The sequence below is a fragment of the Diabrotica virgifera genome, chromosome 5, assembly GCF_917563875.1.
Source record: "Diabrotica virgifera virgifera chromosome 5, PGI_DIABVI_V3a".
NCBI classification, from domain to species: Eukaryota; Metazoa; Arthropoda; class Insecta; order Coleoptera; family Chrysomelidae; genus Diabrotica; species Diabrotica virgifera.
Window position 1 is genome coordinate 151,586,909 of NC_065447.1, and position 17,454 is coordinate 151,604,362.

Genomic DNA, 17,454 nt, shown 5'->3' on the forward strand with positions numbered 1-17,454 from the left:
AAGGATAGAAATATTTAGCGAACGCCATATTGAAGTTTTTTAAATGATTTATGAGTTTCTTATTCTCAAATTTGTTTAGAATGCTTCACTTCTTAGTAATAGACGAAAAAAGCGAAAATTTATCTTCGTTTTGAAATCGTTTTTTATCTTCATTTGTTTATAACTATGTTGTATATCATCAAAATCGGCTGCAGGAAACATATTATACGTTATTAAAATATAGATGTCCATACTACTCAAAAAATTTGGTTTCGGCCTGGAGGGGGATGTGTCACGAGAAAAATATTATTTCTCTGGACTAGCTGTTCTACATCAAAAAGCATTCCACCAAAAAATTTTAAGACTCCTAGCCTCTCCCATAACTCCCCAAAAAATTAAAACGTATTATTTCTTTTTTGACGATATCTTCGTTTCTAATCATCATAGAAACTTTATTTTTATTGCTTACAGCATAATATTTTTTCCAAAATTTTTGGCGTCAAATACAAATTCTTTTTGTTTTTGAAATTTTTAAACTTTGTTTCAATCAATACTTTTGAGTCATTAAAGATCAGATTTTAATTTTTCGTAAAAAAATGCATGTCTTAAAGCGTTTTTTCGTAAATAGCTCAAAAACTATAAGTTTTTACAAAAAAGTTATCATTACCAAGATTAAAGATAATAAATAATTAAATAAATTTCTTACTTGAATAACCATTTAGTATTAATTCAAAGTGAGTTATAGGTAATTGAATGTATATTTTTTTGGCGAGTACTCAAATCTAAGTATTCTAGTTTAAATAACGGAAAAACGATGCATTTTATAAAATATACTTACTATACTAACTTGTCAATGTACTCAGGAATTGAATGAAGTTGATTTCCACTAAAATTAGAATTTATAGTAATCCCTATAAGACTTTCTTGATTATAGCATAAGCAATGGCATCAAAAAGTTTAACTGGTTTAGAACGCATATTTAAAAAAAAATATTTAAAAAATCAGAATTTTTTAAATTGTCGTAATTTTTCTTTCCTGTTAATAATAACTCCAAAAATACTCGATATACGTAAAAAATAACAGAGAGCCAAATAAATTGCGAACTAAATAAATTGTACAGAAAATAACCGAGATAGAAACGTTTAAAGCCTAAGTTTTACTGTGGGAACCATGTAATAGGGCCCTTTAACACTAGGAAGTCGGAGAGGCCAGTTTCGCCCCTGTTGCGATTTGAAGTTATTGTAGTTTTTTTATTTGAGGCAATAATAATTTCATATTTTATGGCTTTTAATATTTTGATACAAAGACTTATGTAACACAAAAAATATTGTTTACTAAATTTATTAAATGGTTTTTCTAACAAATCTACCATAGAAGTCTAAAGGGGCCAAATTGGCCCTATGTAAGTTATTATCGTTTTCTGGGAAATTCGACGAGCCTTTCTTTCAAATTCCTGTCGGATGGGTAAAATTATATTTATGTATGTTTATTGTAAATCGTTACCCTTATACTAGTACTGATTATCTACGTAATAAAGATAAAATTGTTGGTGAACACAAGTGAACACAAAGATGCAATTGTGGGTGTAGAGGACCAAATGACGCGTCTTTATACTACAAAAGTAACTTCAAGACGATGGTCTATGTACGTTTTTATAATACTCTTGACTTGGAAGCAATAAATTCATGGATTATTTATAAAGAAATAACTGGAAGTAGACTCAGTCTTTGTAAGTTTATTCTTCGGCTGTGTGAAGAATTATGGGCCCCATACCTTGCCTCCCGAAATCTGGGACTACGCCTAGCAACACCAGGTCTACCAACAACTATCACTGTTACTATCCAAAAACGACAAAAATATCAGTTGAAAATATTTTGTAAAGGAAATCATACTTCCAATCATTGCCACGGCTGTAACAGAGCAATGTGTGACAAATATCAAAAACTGCAAACTGTATGGTGTTCCGAATGTTTTTGATATGTAGCGAATGTGTTAAACAATGAAAGTAAAAAATAAAATCAGATTCTATCGTCTAGAGTAGATTTAATTTCTTTAAACTAAGTTTTAATCGATTAAAGAACGTGGGGCCAAAATTATCCCTTCCGGTTTTCTAGGTAGGTAAGCTAAGCCCGACTTTCTAGTGTTAACATTATTTTATCTTAAAAAAAAATAAAAAATTTAAAATATTAGATTTAATACGATTTTATAGATCTTGAAATTACATTCCAAATAGTTTTTAGATGAACCTCTTATTAACGGAGCTATTGTAGAAAAAATAATATTTTTTTAGAAAAATTTTTGGATTAAAAATTTTGAAAAATTTTTGGAGCATAAATCTTAATGCTTAACTTCTCCGGGAGATCATTTGATAGATATTTCTGACAGTATTTTCATAAATGTTTTATAAGCATATGTTATAAAATGCACCGTTTTCCCTGTATTTAAGCTAGAATACTTACCTAGATTTTATCACTGGCTGAGAAAAATATATTTTTTGAGTTATTTATGAAAAACCGCTTTCAAACATGCATTTTTTCACGAAAAATTAAAATCTTTGATCTTTAATACCTACAAAATTATTGATTTATTTGAATATAAGAAATTTTGCTTAGAATTTGTCTCTCTATCGATTTATTGGGTTATTTTTAATAAAATAATTTTCAAACCCGAGAAGGGGTGGCATCCACCCCCAGGGTAATAGCGTAAGATGGCACCATATCACTTTTGATCCTTGAGGTATTCTTAACTACACTTACCAATTTTCATGAAATTCGATGGAGGTTCAACGAAATCGGAGGTGATAGCTCATATCCACCTTCAGTGACTACACTACAATAATAAATACATTTTTAGTGCCCGTTTTTAAGTATACGGAGAATTGAATTCATGAATTTTCACGTAAAAGTGACCACGCAGATTTTCACGTAAAAGTGACCATAACTTTGAAAGAGTTTTACTGAGACTTTTACTAACTAGATGAAACGAATTAATTATTAATAGATTTTCTTTCGATTTTACTACAGTACTCCAATTAATGTTACTTCATTAGTTTCTTCTTCATTATCTTGATGGAATAGTATTAGCTAGCATACTAACACAAAAAATTAATAAGATAATTTTTAATTGGCTTCCAATATATCTTTTTAAATATTCTGCATGTTAAATACGGTTCTGTCTCGTATTACAACGACTAGAAGAGATAATTCTACTATATCGCTGATAACAGACATGAAATTGGTTAGTGAATAATATTCGCTAGTCAGACTTCGATCAATTTGCATATTATCTGCTAATTAAACAGGTGCTATAATTTGTTATACCGTATGGTGCAAATGTCTGGAATAAATTCGATATTTCGTAAACCGGCGACTTTAAGGAAAAATATTGAAACAGGTCAATTTTTATTTTTAAATCACGATATTTTGGCATATATTTCGTACGAGTGATGTCATCCATATGGACAGGATGATGTAATCGTAGATTTTTTTAAATGAGAATATGGGTCGTGTGATAGCTCATTTGAAAAGGTATTCAATTATGTATTCAGTAATATAAAGAGTAACATAATTGTCTACACATAGTGTCCATTTTTTTTAAATTAAAGTAATTGACAAAAAAGAAGAATGTATGTAATTTATTTAATTCAAAATACATTTTACTGCTGTCAGAAAACAGAAAAAAAATGTTTATTTGACAAATAAGCCTTGCTTTTTGCTTAAATTAAATGTTCAAACTTCCAAGAGGCATGTGGTTAAAGGGAGCTGGTTTAGACATTTAATTTAAGCGAAAATCAACGTTTATTTGTTAAATAAACCCTTTTTTTCTGTTTTCTGACAATAGTAAAATGTATTTTGAGTTAAAGAAATTACATACATTCTTCTTTTTTCGTCAATTAATTTAATTAAAAATAGTTATTTATGAAACAGTTCGTGAAGTATGATTTTTACGAACGCACGCGATATTTAGAGCACGAGCGACAACGGAGCGAGTAATACATCGCGTAAGTTCGCAAAAAGTACTTCACGCACAGTTTCATACAATATTTTATCTATGATGAACAAATAAAAAAACTGTAACTCTTCGTCACTGGAATTTATTTCTATTCTACAATTTTTAGAACTTTGACGTTTAAAAATTCTAACTTCTTTCAAACCACAAAACTGTCAAAACTTTTGTCGTAATTTATTGCTCATTATGTCATCACCATGACAACGTGAAAGTTAATGATATTTGATTATATTATGAAAGTGTGTCAAAAACAGTGCGAAAAAGTAAGTCCCATTTAAAATACATTGTTACTTCACGCACACTTTAAACACTTCACGCACTGCTATCTATAATGACAGTTTTCACAAACTAAAAACTTATACATAATATGGCATAGAGTAGATAAAAATTTTTTTGACACTGTGTATAGACAATTATGTTAATAATTATATTACTGAATACATAATTATTGAATACCCTTTCAAATGAGCTATCACACGACCCCTAGTCTCATTAAAAAAATCACCCATTACGTCATCACGTCTATATGGATGACATCAATCGTATTAAATACATGCCAAAATATCGCAATTTAAAAATACAAATCGACCTGTTTCAGGATTTTTCCTTAAAGTCGCCAGTTTACGAAATATCGAATTTATTCCAGACATTTGCACCATACTGTATGTTTGGTATTTAGAAAAACGTTTTACGATATTTGTATATCTTTATTGATATATATTATATTTTCTTTTTATTTTGTCTTTTCCGATTTTACATATTATAAAAAGTGCCCAAGATATTGCTAGTCTATTGATGTTTCGTTATTTATACTACTCATACGTATGTATCTCACCGGATAGTGGTTTCTCGGTATTTTAATTGCTTTGATTATTTTAAGTCTGTCATTATTGGTCATCCCATTTCACTTTAATTTCACTTTTAACTTCATTAAATAATTCCTTATATCGAACATATTTATCTTATGTTCGAATGTCAATGGATTACGTCCCGTAGAGATATACAGTGCACAGATTCTAAAGGTGCCGGCGATGAATGGCGTCTATGCGCAGTATTATAGTCGGTGTATGAGAGACAAAGTATTCGAAATAATGAAATAGCAGATTTTATATTATTTGTTATTTCATTATTTCGAATACTTTCTCTCTCATACACCGACTATAATCCGGCACCTTTAGAATCTGTGCACTGTACTACTGTACCTAGCTGTTCCTTTAAAATTGTATGCTTACATTGATATCATATTTATTTTTCGTTTTAATGTTATACTTATTTTACTTGCATCTACCGTGCGCTATATATACGTATATCCCTTTCCCAAGGAATTTTATGGACCAAAAAAATTAAATCAATTTTCTTGGATAAATGAATTAAGATCACTAAATGTTCAATGCCATTTCAGTGAAGGATTCGTTACACCCTCATACATATCCTTCACAATATTTACATATTTTTTTGGATAAAGGATTAGTTACTCCCTCATACATATCCCTCACAATATTTACATATTCACCAGGGACTCCTTTCTTATTGAGTGCCCACCACAGAATCTCTCGAGAAACTCTGTCATATGCTTTCTCAAATGAATACCATATGAGCGTTTGTTTCTTTACTCCTGTATTTTTCCATCAACTGCCTTATAATGAAAATTGCATTTGTTGTTGATCTGCCCTGCATAAAGCCAAATTGATTCTCGGATATTTCGGCTCTTCACGTATCCGTCTATCAAGTACTCTTTCCCATATTTTCATGGTGTGGCTAAGCAGTTTTATAGCCCTGTAGTTTGTACATTGTTGTATATATCCCTTGTTTTTGTAGACAGGTACTAGTATACTGCTTCTCCATTCATCTGGCATTTGTCCAACTTCCATAATTCTATTAAATAAACCTGCTAGCCACCTTGTTCCTGTCTCTCCCAATGCTCTCCATACTTCCCCAGGAATATCAACTGGTCCTACCGCTTTTCCTTTCTTTATTTTTTGAAGCGCTTGAGCCACTTCCTCGTTTGTTATTTTGGTGACCATTGCTGCTACTGTCTCCTTTGACTCTACAGGCTGTCAGTCAAATTCTTCATTTAATAAGCTGTCAAAGTACTTTCTCCATCTCTTTTTGACATCATATTCGTGAACTAGTATTTTATTATCTTCATCTCGGATACATCTGAATAAAATACAAATAAACAGTTTATTTGTATTTTATTTAAATAATAAACTAATAATACTTACTTTCCAAAAAATGTCCTTAAAATAATACCAAAAATAAAAAAAAGTAAGGCTACAATATGAGGTTTCCCAAGCGGTCAGCCATCCAAAACATAACCGCGCTCGACACTGCTGCTAATAATAATGGAATAAAATTGATATCAAAATTAATTATTTTGACAGATTGTACAAATAATGTTAAGATTGCTTTTTAATTTTCTTTTCATCATATTTTAATCCTTATTATCATATTCCCTACAAGACAAATCTAAAAACACAAAAATTATAATAAAATATATTCACTAAAAACACCAACATATTTAATGTTGTTCTGAAGCTATTTCCTTATGGCATTTTTATAATGAACTATTTTAAATGGGAAATAACATATTTTTTTCACACTTTATTGGCACTGATACATACGTAACTTAAACTATTTAGCAACTAACTTCAAGAATGTCGTATGTGCGTACTACATACTGTCGTTTTTATAAAAATTCACTCTCAACAATTTTCCCAATCGCGCCTAAATAAGTATAACTTAAAAATTGTTTGAGTTATTTAATTTACTTTTTTTTTCTATAGCTTCTGTAATCTTTTTCTGAACAATTGTAATGTCATTATCATTTTTGAATAACATACAATAATAGGAAAATTACATACAATATTAATTACGTTTTGTGATTATTTATCATTTAAAATATTATTTAGCATTACTATCATAATTATTAAATAATAAATTAACAGTCAAGCACCTGAAAATTGTCCTAATATAGTTGTTAGGGCTCTTATACTAACGGGTATTTTTTCACAAATATCATCAATTTAAATGCCCCCTCGTCATTTTAGATTTAGACGCTGCTGTCAAGCTTACTACACAACATGAACATACTCTCTCCTATTTTGGTTTTGGAGTATTTTTTTTTGAAAAATATGTCTTACACAAATTGAATTCTCCGCACTTTAATAATTATTAGAAATTAATTAATATGATTTCTCCGTGCCGTAGATTTACCTTTATATGTAATCTTGATCAAGACATAACTACATACTGATAATGATATAATTAACCCAACTCTGAGAAAAATAGCGCCGTTAATCAGTGATTGTAATGTCATACCGCCATATTGGATTTAATTTATGTATAATACATGCATATGCGGGCACATATACGTACCCCAATGAAATATACGCATTACTTAACCGACTCCTATGTGTTTTGATTTGGATTGATTAATTTTGGTTAGAATAGATGGCATTTTACCGTGTTACTGGTTATACGATATAAAGATTTATTTCAAGCAGGAATAGGAATATCTGCTACAATTCATAATATGCCAGTGGCGTTATACGGATGTCTCAACAAGCTCGGTTTGTAGTAATTAACTTGTTCTTTCCCAGCAATTAAATTATCCTCCCTTTTCTAGAATCAAACTTCATTCCATTTGGTTATTGTGTAGGTACCTCATAACTCTTTTTAACTTAAAATAAGTAGTTTTTATGTGAAGAGTACCTACTTAGTTTTGTCATCTATTTTGTCCCACTTTATCATTCGTTTTTTTTTATTTTCGCTATGGATCAGATAGATGTTTAAGTTTTGTTTTACGTATGTATGTCTTTATCTACCTAATGGTAGGGGAGCAAAGTATGCTAAATTTGCAGTCACTCGAGCGTTATGGGGATCTGCTGGGTTATGATTATTAGGTCCTAAAACCAAAAAAAGTTAAGTAAAATTTTCCATTTCAGTGGGGAATTTCCAATTTTTAATTTAATTTTCCATTTCCAACAATCATTTTTTCCGATTATAGCGCCAACTATCCATAATTCGAAAAAATGTCTCGAATAAAAGTTGCATATTTTTACGTAAAGAATCCAAATCTGCAATAAAAATTTGTGGGTTCCATTTAAGATTTTAAAGTAACCCCCACCCCACCTCCGTGGGGGGTCGTGTTTGGTACCATTCGATAGATTTTTCAAACATTTTAAAAGTGTATTTTGCAGTTTTTCGATCTGATGTTCATTTTGCGAAATATCCCGGGATTTCTATTTAAAATTTTAAATTTACCCCCCGCCCCTCTCAGTGGGGGCTCGTGTTTGGTATCTTTCGATAGATTTTTGAAAAATATTAAACATGTATTTTTTAAAATAAAAAATAAAAGAAAAGAAAAGATTGTTCAGATTTGATTACAGTACAGAGCCTCTACTATGTGCTTATACGTATTTCGGAATAACCGTTTCCTCATCGGAGCACCTGAGTAGATGCACTGAACTGAAATCAAATCCTTTCATCCTTTCCGGGTAATTATCAAAATAATTACCAAAGATGCTACTAGCGCCATCTATGAATCAAAAGTCTAATAAGTCAGGAAATAAAATTCGAAATTATTTATCCTCTGAGCTTTTTAAGTTGGAAAAATAAAGCATAACAGAGTGGCGAAATACTCGACAAGGGAAATCTAAATTGCATTTCACGTCCTGTCATTCACCGTGATAATAATTTTAGCGAACTATTTCCTTTAATATCCACCAAAGGTGAATAAAGTATTTCCTTACGCCCCGCTCAAATCGTCAGATTTTTAAAATATACACTCTTTTGCATGTACTTAACTTACCTTATCTTAATCTGACAATTTCGAGTATTTTTAAGGATAAATTTTTTTCGGGCCCCTTAACGAACTTCCCTGTGTTAAGAGCCAATATATGGTAGAGGTACATCTGCAGAGTACCAGGTATTTTCCCATATGATAATCTGACGCGCTCGAGTAACTGCAAAAATCCCCGCTTGGGCTCACCTACCATAATATTGCAACGGATCTTCCAATTAGTGATGTTGATTATAGTTACTTTCGAGTATTCGTTACAAATCGTTACTTTTGTATAAAGTAATCATTTACAGTATTAGTTACTTTGATTACTATGATTACTTTTGTTACTTTTGTATTTGAATACCGGTAATCATATCGAGAATCGTATTTCTCAGTAGGTAGGTGTTTTGTATAATAGGTCTGTTTAAGGGATAAAAATGACTTGATTACTATGATTACTTTTGTTACTTTTGTATTTTGTAACGAAGTAATCAGAGTAATCAAAGTAGATACAATAGTCGTTACTCGCTCTGATACGATTGGTACGAAGTAACGAAGTAATCAGAGTAATCAAAGTAACGATTTGCCTCTCTGTATAGTAATCGTTAATTTCAGTATTCGTAAGTAACGAGAACTTTGTAACGAATAGTTACTTTTTCAACATCACTACTTCCAATAGGGACCTTACAGTTAGTAACGACCATATTAGTAGCGGCCAAAACACATGATCAGTAAACTACCTTCTTCTTCTTCTTCTTCTTCTTCTTCTTCTTCTTCTTCTTCTTCTTCTTCTTCTCGTAGCACTACAACTCAGGGTGCGTATTGGCCGACCTCACAACTCGCTTCCATCTCTAACGGTCGTCCATGATAGTTGAGTCAGTGGGTAGCTCCCTTCTTCTTCTTAAATCTGGTCATATATGTTATCTTTGTATCGCCTTGTTGGGCTTCCTAAGGGCCTTCTCCCTGTCGGGACTTTATACCAGATTAACTTAGTAAGGCGATTATTAGGGATAGATAAGTTTTTTGTAACTGAAAGTTCTGCCATTTCATTCCACATCCGATTCATTTAATGCTGTCTTTTGATTGTCGTAAATCTATGAGGTTATGGATAGTTCTATTAAATTTCCATCCTTTTTCAGGCACTTTTTCATGTTTTTCATATTTTTTACTCTTCTATTTACCTCTAATTATTCTTCCATATTTCCTTTTCATTAAGGTTGTTACTGATTATTTTTCATGTGACTTGTCCGTTCCGAACGTTGGCAGTTGACATGGCTATTCTGACTTTGTTTACGGCAGATGTGAATAGTTCGGCAGATGGCAATCCGAGCCATTGCCTCAAGTTTTGGAGCCACGAATGTCTTCTCCTCCCTGGATCTGCTCTGCTGTCTATTTTCTCTTGGATAATTATCTGTAGTACTCTATATTTACCGTGCCTCATAACGTGACGCAAGTATTCCAACTTTATTTTCTTTATAGTTATTAGAATAGAATAGAATAGAAATATGCTTTATTGTCATGAAAAATTTAACAATTTTATAGACTATAGACAAAGCTTATAGCCCGACCAGGGAACGGAAAATTTTACGAAAACCTCCAAAAAAATAAAGGAAGGATGATTTGGGAATAGGTAGTTGAAATTGTCTATTATTATATAAGAAAAATTTTACAATTCTACATCCCCTCCATTTTACAAAAATTGGAAAATACGGGGTGAAAAATTTTTTCTCGGGGTGAAAAAATATACGTTCAAAATAAGTCCGGAATTGGATAAAATGACTAATTCTAAGTAACTTTTGTTCTATAGAGTTTTTTTTCTAAGAATACTTTTCGAGTTATTTGCGAGTGAATGTGTTCATTTTTAACAAAAAAAAAATATTTTTGGGCGGTTTTGCGGAGATAACTCAAAAAGTAAGTATTTTAGAGAAAAAAATATTCTTAGTAAAAATATAGCTTATAAAAAATTGAAAAAAATGGTGTATGCATGAGGTCTGCAAACCCAGTAGAAGCAGAGTTGCAGCTAATGAAATGTAGGTTCTTCTTCGTCAAATTCCAAATCGAATATTTCAATGTGAAATAACCAAATAACGGAGCACTTTTCGGGGAAAATTCATTACAACTTTTGTAAAGTGTTTAAAAAAAAGGTTTATTTTTGTTTTCTAAAAAAACTTCTAACATTAAAAGTAAGTGAGTTACGCTCAAAATATTGTTGGCCCCTTTTATTTTTTGGAAAGAAAATGGCGAAAATCACCCCTTAATTAGCTTCTCAAATAAAATTAATCGTTACCGCTTTATAAGTTACTTTAGTTGTGTATTGTTCAATATTATCTATAAGTTTCATTGGTTCAAAGTGCTCAGTTTTGAAAAAAATTGGGTTTAAAATAAAACATTTTTTTTAATTTTGAGAAAAATCGTAATTGTTTATGGAATTAACTTAAAAACAATTAGGAATATCAAAAATGTCAAAGAGTAATAAAATGTACGTTTTGCTTTCCTGAATATTTTTGATTTTTTGTTTTCTTGTTAGACAAAAATTGGTTATGCTATGGCTGTTAAAAATTTGCCTAAACACGTGATTAGTTACTCGTTCAAGCCATTTTAACTACAGCTTTTTCAAAACGAAGCACTTTGAACTGATGAAACTTACAGATCATATAAATAATACATAGACAAAGTATCTTGTGAAGTGGCACTGTTAAAATTTATATGTGATGCTAATTAGGGGGTGATTTTCGCGATATTTTTACCAAAAAATAAAAGGGACCAACAATATTTTGAGCGTAATTCGCTTACTTTTAATATTACAAGCTTTTTTAAAAAACAAAAATAAACCTTTTTTTAAACACTTTAAAAAAGTTAAAAAGAATTTTTCCCTAAAAGTGCTCCCTTTGTTTATTTCACATTGAAATATTCGATTTGGAATTTGACGAAGAAGAACCTATTTTCATTAGCTGCAATTCTACTTCTACTGGATCTACAGACCTCATGTATACAACACCATGTTTTTAAATTTTTTATGCGCTATATTTTTGCTAAGAATATTTTTTCGCTAAAATACTTACTTTTTGAGTTATCTCCGAAAAACCGTCCAAAAACATGTTTTATTTTGTTAAACATGAATATATTCACTCGCAAATAACTCAAAAAGTATTGACTTAGTGAAAAAACTCTATAAAAGAAAAGTTGTTTAGAATTAGTCATTTTATCCAATTCCAGTCTTATTTTTAATGTATTTTTTTCATCTTCGAGAGGGGATATTCCCCTCCATTGTTGTAAAATGGAGGGAATGTAGAATTGTAAACTTTTTCTTATATAATAATAGACAATTTCAACTACCTATTCCCAAATTTTCACCCTTCCTTTATTTTTTTTTGGAGTCAGATTGTTCTTTGATCGGACTATTACAAGAATCGTAAATAAGAACAATAACAGATAACAAATACAATTTACTAAAATGATATAAATCGTCAATATAAATAAAATATAATGAAGTGAAACAAAAAAGAGTAACAATATATTTGCAAAAATTTGCAAATTGCATAATCTACCTTAAGAATTTTAATAAGTTAAGCTGCTGCATATGACACTCAAATATAGATTAAGATTCTTCTTATAAATAAGAATACTGTACTTTCTTAGTTATTGGTTAAGAAACTCTGCTATTGAATAATACGGTCTTTCAGATAAATAGGCTTTAGTCATTTTACGGAACTTGGGGAAAGATGTTGCAGATATAAGTTGTAGAGGGAGATGGTTGTAAAGTTTTTTTGCAGAATATAATATAGATTTCTTTACTAACTCACTGGACGGGATCGGTAAATAGATGTCAAAGGTAGAATTTCTGGTGGAATAGTCATGTCTAGGTCTTGCTGGAAAGACATGTAGATGTTTACGAATTAAGTAAACAGTTTCTAAAATATATAAAGAAGGCAGTGTTAGAATCCTGTGATCTTTGAAATAGCTTCTGCAATGTGTTCTTCTGAGGCCAAACAGATATCTTATTTCTCTTTTTTGTAATTTAAAAATAACATCGGATTGGGCAGCCGTACCAGAACCCCAAAAAGGGAGACCATATCGAAGATGGGACTCGAACAAAGAAAAATATGTTATTTTGGAAGAGGCTAAATTCATTTCCTTCAAAACAGATCTTATTGCAAAGCAAGCTGAGGATAGTTTCTTGCTTAACACATCAATATGAAGGGACCATTTAAGGTTGCATTTAAGTACTGATCTGGCTGTTATAAAGAGGTAAGGGATAAGTAGGTAAGGAGAAAGAGGTATTTGTACCTCTTTCTCCTTACCTATTCGGCATAGTACCTCCTCGTTGGTCACTGCTCGATCCAGGATATGCTCAATATGGTTCTTGGTCAATTGCTCGAATGCAATTGAATGCAATCGAAAATCAATTGCTCGACATGAAAATTGCTCGAAATACAAATTGCTCGAATAAAATAAAATAAAATAAAATTAAAAAGAGAAGTATATATCTAAAATATTTATTCACAATAATCCACAAAATATCCACAAAAATCCAATACATACCCAATAAAGAAACATTGGTAATGGGTAAGCATGCTAATGGGTATTTAATGATTTTAATATTTCCCTAATACCCGGAAATTATTATAATACCTAATTATTATAATGAGAGAAAATCAAAACCGTTATTTTTCTTATTATTTTAAAAGTTCAAAGATAGTTTAGATTTGTAATAAATACTTTTTCAGCATACATTAATATACTATTATATATGTGACATATCACATAATTTGTCCTAATTCAAGAATCTTTCTTATGTCTATATTTTGTATTATTTTGAATAAATATTTTAGATATATAATTTTCTTTTTTATTCGAGCAATTTGTATTTCGAGCAATTTTCATGTCGAGCAATTGATTTTCGAGCAATTGATCGGTTACCGCTCAATATACATCGATAAGGCCACATTTCGAAGGCCTCTTCTTTTTTCATTAATGTTACTGATATGTTTCGGTAATTATTAGTATCTACTTTATTGTCCTTTTTTAAATGGATATATCATATGCCGTTTTCCTTTCTTCCGGTATCTTTTTACTGTATATGTATTTAGCATAACAAATTAGAAGATGGTTTGAAGTAATATTCAAATCTGTTAGATTTTCCCTTGTCTCCGCCTCTGCAATAAGTACGTAGGAATCAGTCATTAATTTATGGATTGGATGTTGTTGATTTTCAATGAGAATTATACACAGCCGTCGTAATAGATGTGCATAAGATAAATGTTCATGCTACTCACTCACGTTTATTCAATGATTACTTCGAAGTATTTGTATATTACACAGAATATGCTTACGAGTTGTTATGTCCCGTATTTTCTACTGACCCCAAAATGACAACGGGAAATGTCAAACTATATTCAGCTTACAGATTACATACTTTTTCAAAATCTACAAGGAAAAGAAAATGTTCTTCCTGTAGTTGACTGTATACCATTAATCACAAAATTGGAAAAAATCCTTTGTAAAAGGCATAAAATCTTTTACTACAATATAAACATATTTTATTTTACAATATAAAACAATTTTACTACAATATAAATCTTTTACTACAATTAGTTGGCTGTGGTAATACACGGTAACTTCTACGTCACGTTGTCCGTCTGTCTTTTGACACCTTTCAGAAACATCACTCATTTCGCATTTAGTTGCCATTAAGTCATTGAAATGTTAATAACTCAATTTGGATCCCACGTGTTGGGAAATTTCAATACATTACCTTAGGGCATTATCCTAGTTGCCATGTGACCATCATTAGGCTTTTTATTAAAGTATGCACTTTTAACGCATCTATATTATATTTAAAGGGTTTTTAACCGGATATTTTTCTTTTGTGGCTCAGCTAGCATCCAGTTTGTAAGTATAAACAACTTGCTCTAACCTTAGTCAAAATTTAAATACCAACTTTATATTCATTAAATCGGTTAGACTTATTTTTAGATCTAACACTGATGATGATTTTTTATAAAAATCGAAAACGTTTTGTTGTGATGTAGCCCTTTAAAGGGATTTTAATAAAAGAAAAAAATTATACGTTTTACAAAGGATTTTTTCCAAAAAATAAAATAAAAATTTTAATTTTTAATTCAGTTGCAATGCAAAGGCAAAACAATCTTATTTTTCAATTAGAATACGGAGCGCAGTCCAGCCCTCTAAATCGCGATTTTCGACTCTAATTGGAGTCTCATCGGAGAGAGCGTAGGCTTATTCTCCATATTATAACCGATCAGTACCGAGAGCTTTTTCCACCCATTGCAACTGAAGTGAAAATATTAGGTGACTAGCGTCATCTGGCAATTAAAATATGAAGTTTCCAATCCTAATAGCATTATTAATAATATTTAAAAACATTAAAAATATTACTAAAAGATTTTTAAATTGAAAACTTATTGGTCCATTTCCTTGGTAACACCTCCAAGGCTTCTAAAATTTGCAAGCCATATGGATGCTGAAGCGAAGAAGACAAGAGGGAATTCAAAAACTTACAATTCACGACCACGTCTGTTCATTTTTTCCAATTTTACATACTTTTTCCTTCGAATTATTTTTATATTTTCTTATCATACTTTTTATTCTTATGCGATACTTTTATGCTACCGTAAGGCTACGGCTCCACGGGCGAGAAATTGACGCTAGCAGTAGCAGTAAAATGAACTTAAGGTTCCGCGGAACGGAATGTGAATAGCCGAACTGAACCGACTACGCACAAGTCCTGTAGTCGGTACAGTTCGGCTATTCCCATTCCGTTCCGCGGAACCTTAAGTTCATTTTACTGCTACTGCTAGCGTCAATTTCTCGCCCGTGGAGCCGTAGCCTAACGAAGGCAGGCACAGTGAAACATTGGGGGAGACACCAGTAAGGATTCAGGGTAGTCAAATCCACTGCAGATGCGATCAACGTAATTACACAAACAATCGAGAAATCCCACGAACGCATACAACTGCACAACTTCACACCCTGTTCGTAGACTTCATACAAGCCTTTGACTGTATTAAAAGAACAAAATTATTTATTGTAATGAAAAATAGGTATAAATTAACAATAAGATATACAGTCAAACCTGCCATATCCGGATCAATGTGGCGACAGACCGATCCGGATATGAAAAAATCCGGATATCAAGACCACTACTTATTTTACAGTCTCTGAAACGTTTTCTCCTTCATACATTCCAGTAATCAACGTCGTCAATAACTTTCGTCGATAGACACGTTTTGTAGATTCTATAATACATTATTTCGCCATCTTTTAGTTCTTTTCTTAGTGCGTTGTCCAATAGCAGGATTGCCTTTCTCGGTAGATTTCGGTAGATCCGGACGGCGCAGAACCGTCCGGATATGGGGAGGTCCGGATATGGCAGGTTGTACTGTACCTGCAAAGCTAATCAGATTAACAAAAATGACTATGGATGGATTTCGAGCTAAAGTATCACCAGAAGAAGGTAGCACAAATTAAATTGTGATAGAAACAGGAGTGCGGCAAGGCTATTCCCTGACAGGGAAGTCTTTAACATAGGAATAGAAGGAACAGGCAAAGCCAGAAGAATTAAAGGAACTATAGCCAATTCCTCAACACCAATAGTAGCATATGATGATGAGATAGTTCTTATGGGAAGAAGCAATGAAAGATTAAACGAAATAGTAACAATCCTGGCAAATGCAGCACGGAAATGAGGTCTAGAAATTAACGAAGGCAAAAACAAAATATCTACGCTGCTCTAGAAGAGAAGATAACAAGACGAGAGAAATCAAGATAGAAAACTACACTTTTGAAATAGTTCAACAATTTTAATATTTGGGAGTATTAGCAATGCTTAATAAGAGAAGTAATCCCTATTCCACGAACATACGCCTGTTTTGGATTACTTCGACAACGAATATTTTACTGTGCAAAATAAGAAGAACGAAAGTAAATTGCAAATTACATTGTTGTTTATTGGAATAATTATTAGCCCCATTTACTTTTGTACTTCTTATGTTGCACAGTAAAATATTCGTTGTCGAAGTAATCCAAAACAGACGTATGTTCGTGGAATGGCCCATAAAGAAGTAACTGAGCGACTACTAGCAGGCAACAAAACATACTGGAGATATTATAGGCTAATGAAGGATAAGAACTTATTCAGAAATACAGAACTGAAAATGTAGAGAGTTGCATTCAGGCCAGTAGTTATATACGCAACTGAGACAATGTGCCTCTCAGATATAGACAAAGAAAAATTAAGAATATTCAAAAGGAAAAAGCTCAGAAGAATTATGGGCCCGATAAGAATGGAAAATGGAGAAATGAGAAGAAGAATAAACCATGAACTAAGAGGCATAATGAAGGGATAAGATATAGTTAGATTTAATAAAGCGTAGAGACTGAAATGGCAGGGATACATAGAGAGAAAGAAAACCGACCTACTGATTATGAAGGTCGCCAGATGGAGGCCAGAAATTGAAGGACCAAGGGGAAGATTAAGAAAGAAATGGGATGACCAGGACATGAGAGATATCAAAATTGTGAATGTGAGAAACTGGAGGAAACTATGCACATATCGAAATTAGTAACGAAAATAAGAGAAGAAAATTGTAATGAAAGCTAAGTCACACAACAAATTTTGACAATACGCAAGAAGAATGCGGAGTGATTCACCGTAATAA

General features: G+C 31.6%; 1 protein-coding gene across 1 annotated transcript in view; it reads right to left on the reverse strand.

Annotated features, from left to right (window-relative positions):
- LOC126885173 (uncharacterized) overlaps positions 1-17,454 on the reverse strand; it is a 380,912-nt gene that overhangs the window by 174,673 nt on the left and 188,785 nt on the right. The gene's annotated exons all lie outside the window — the stretch shown is intronic.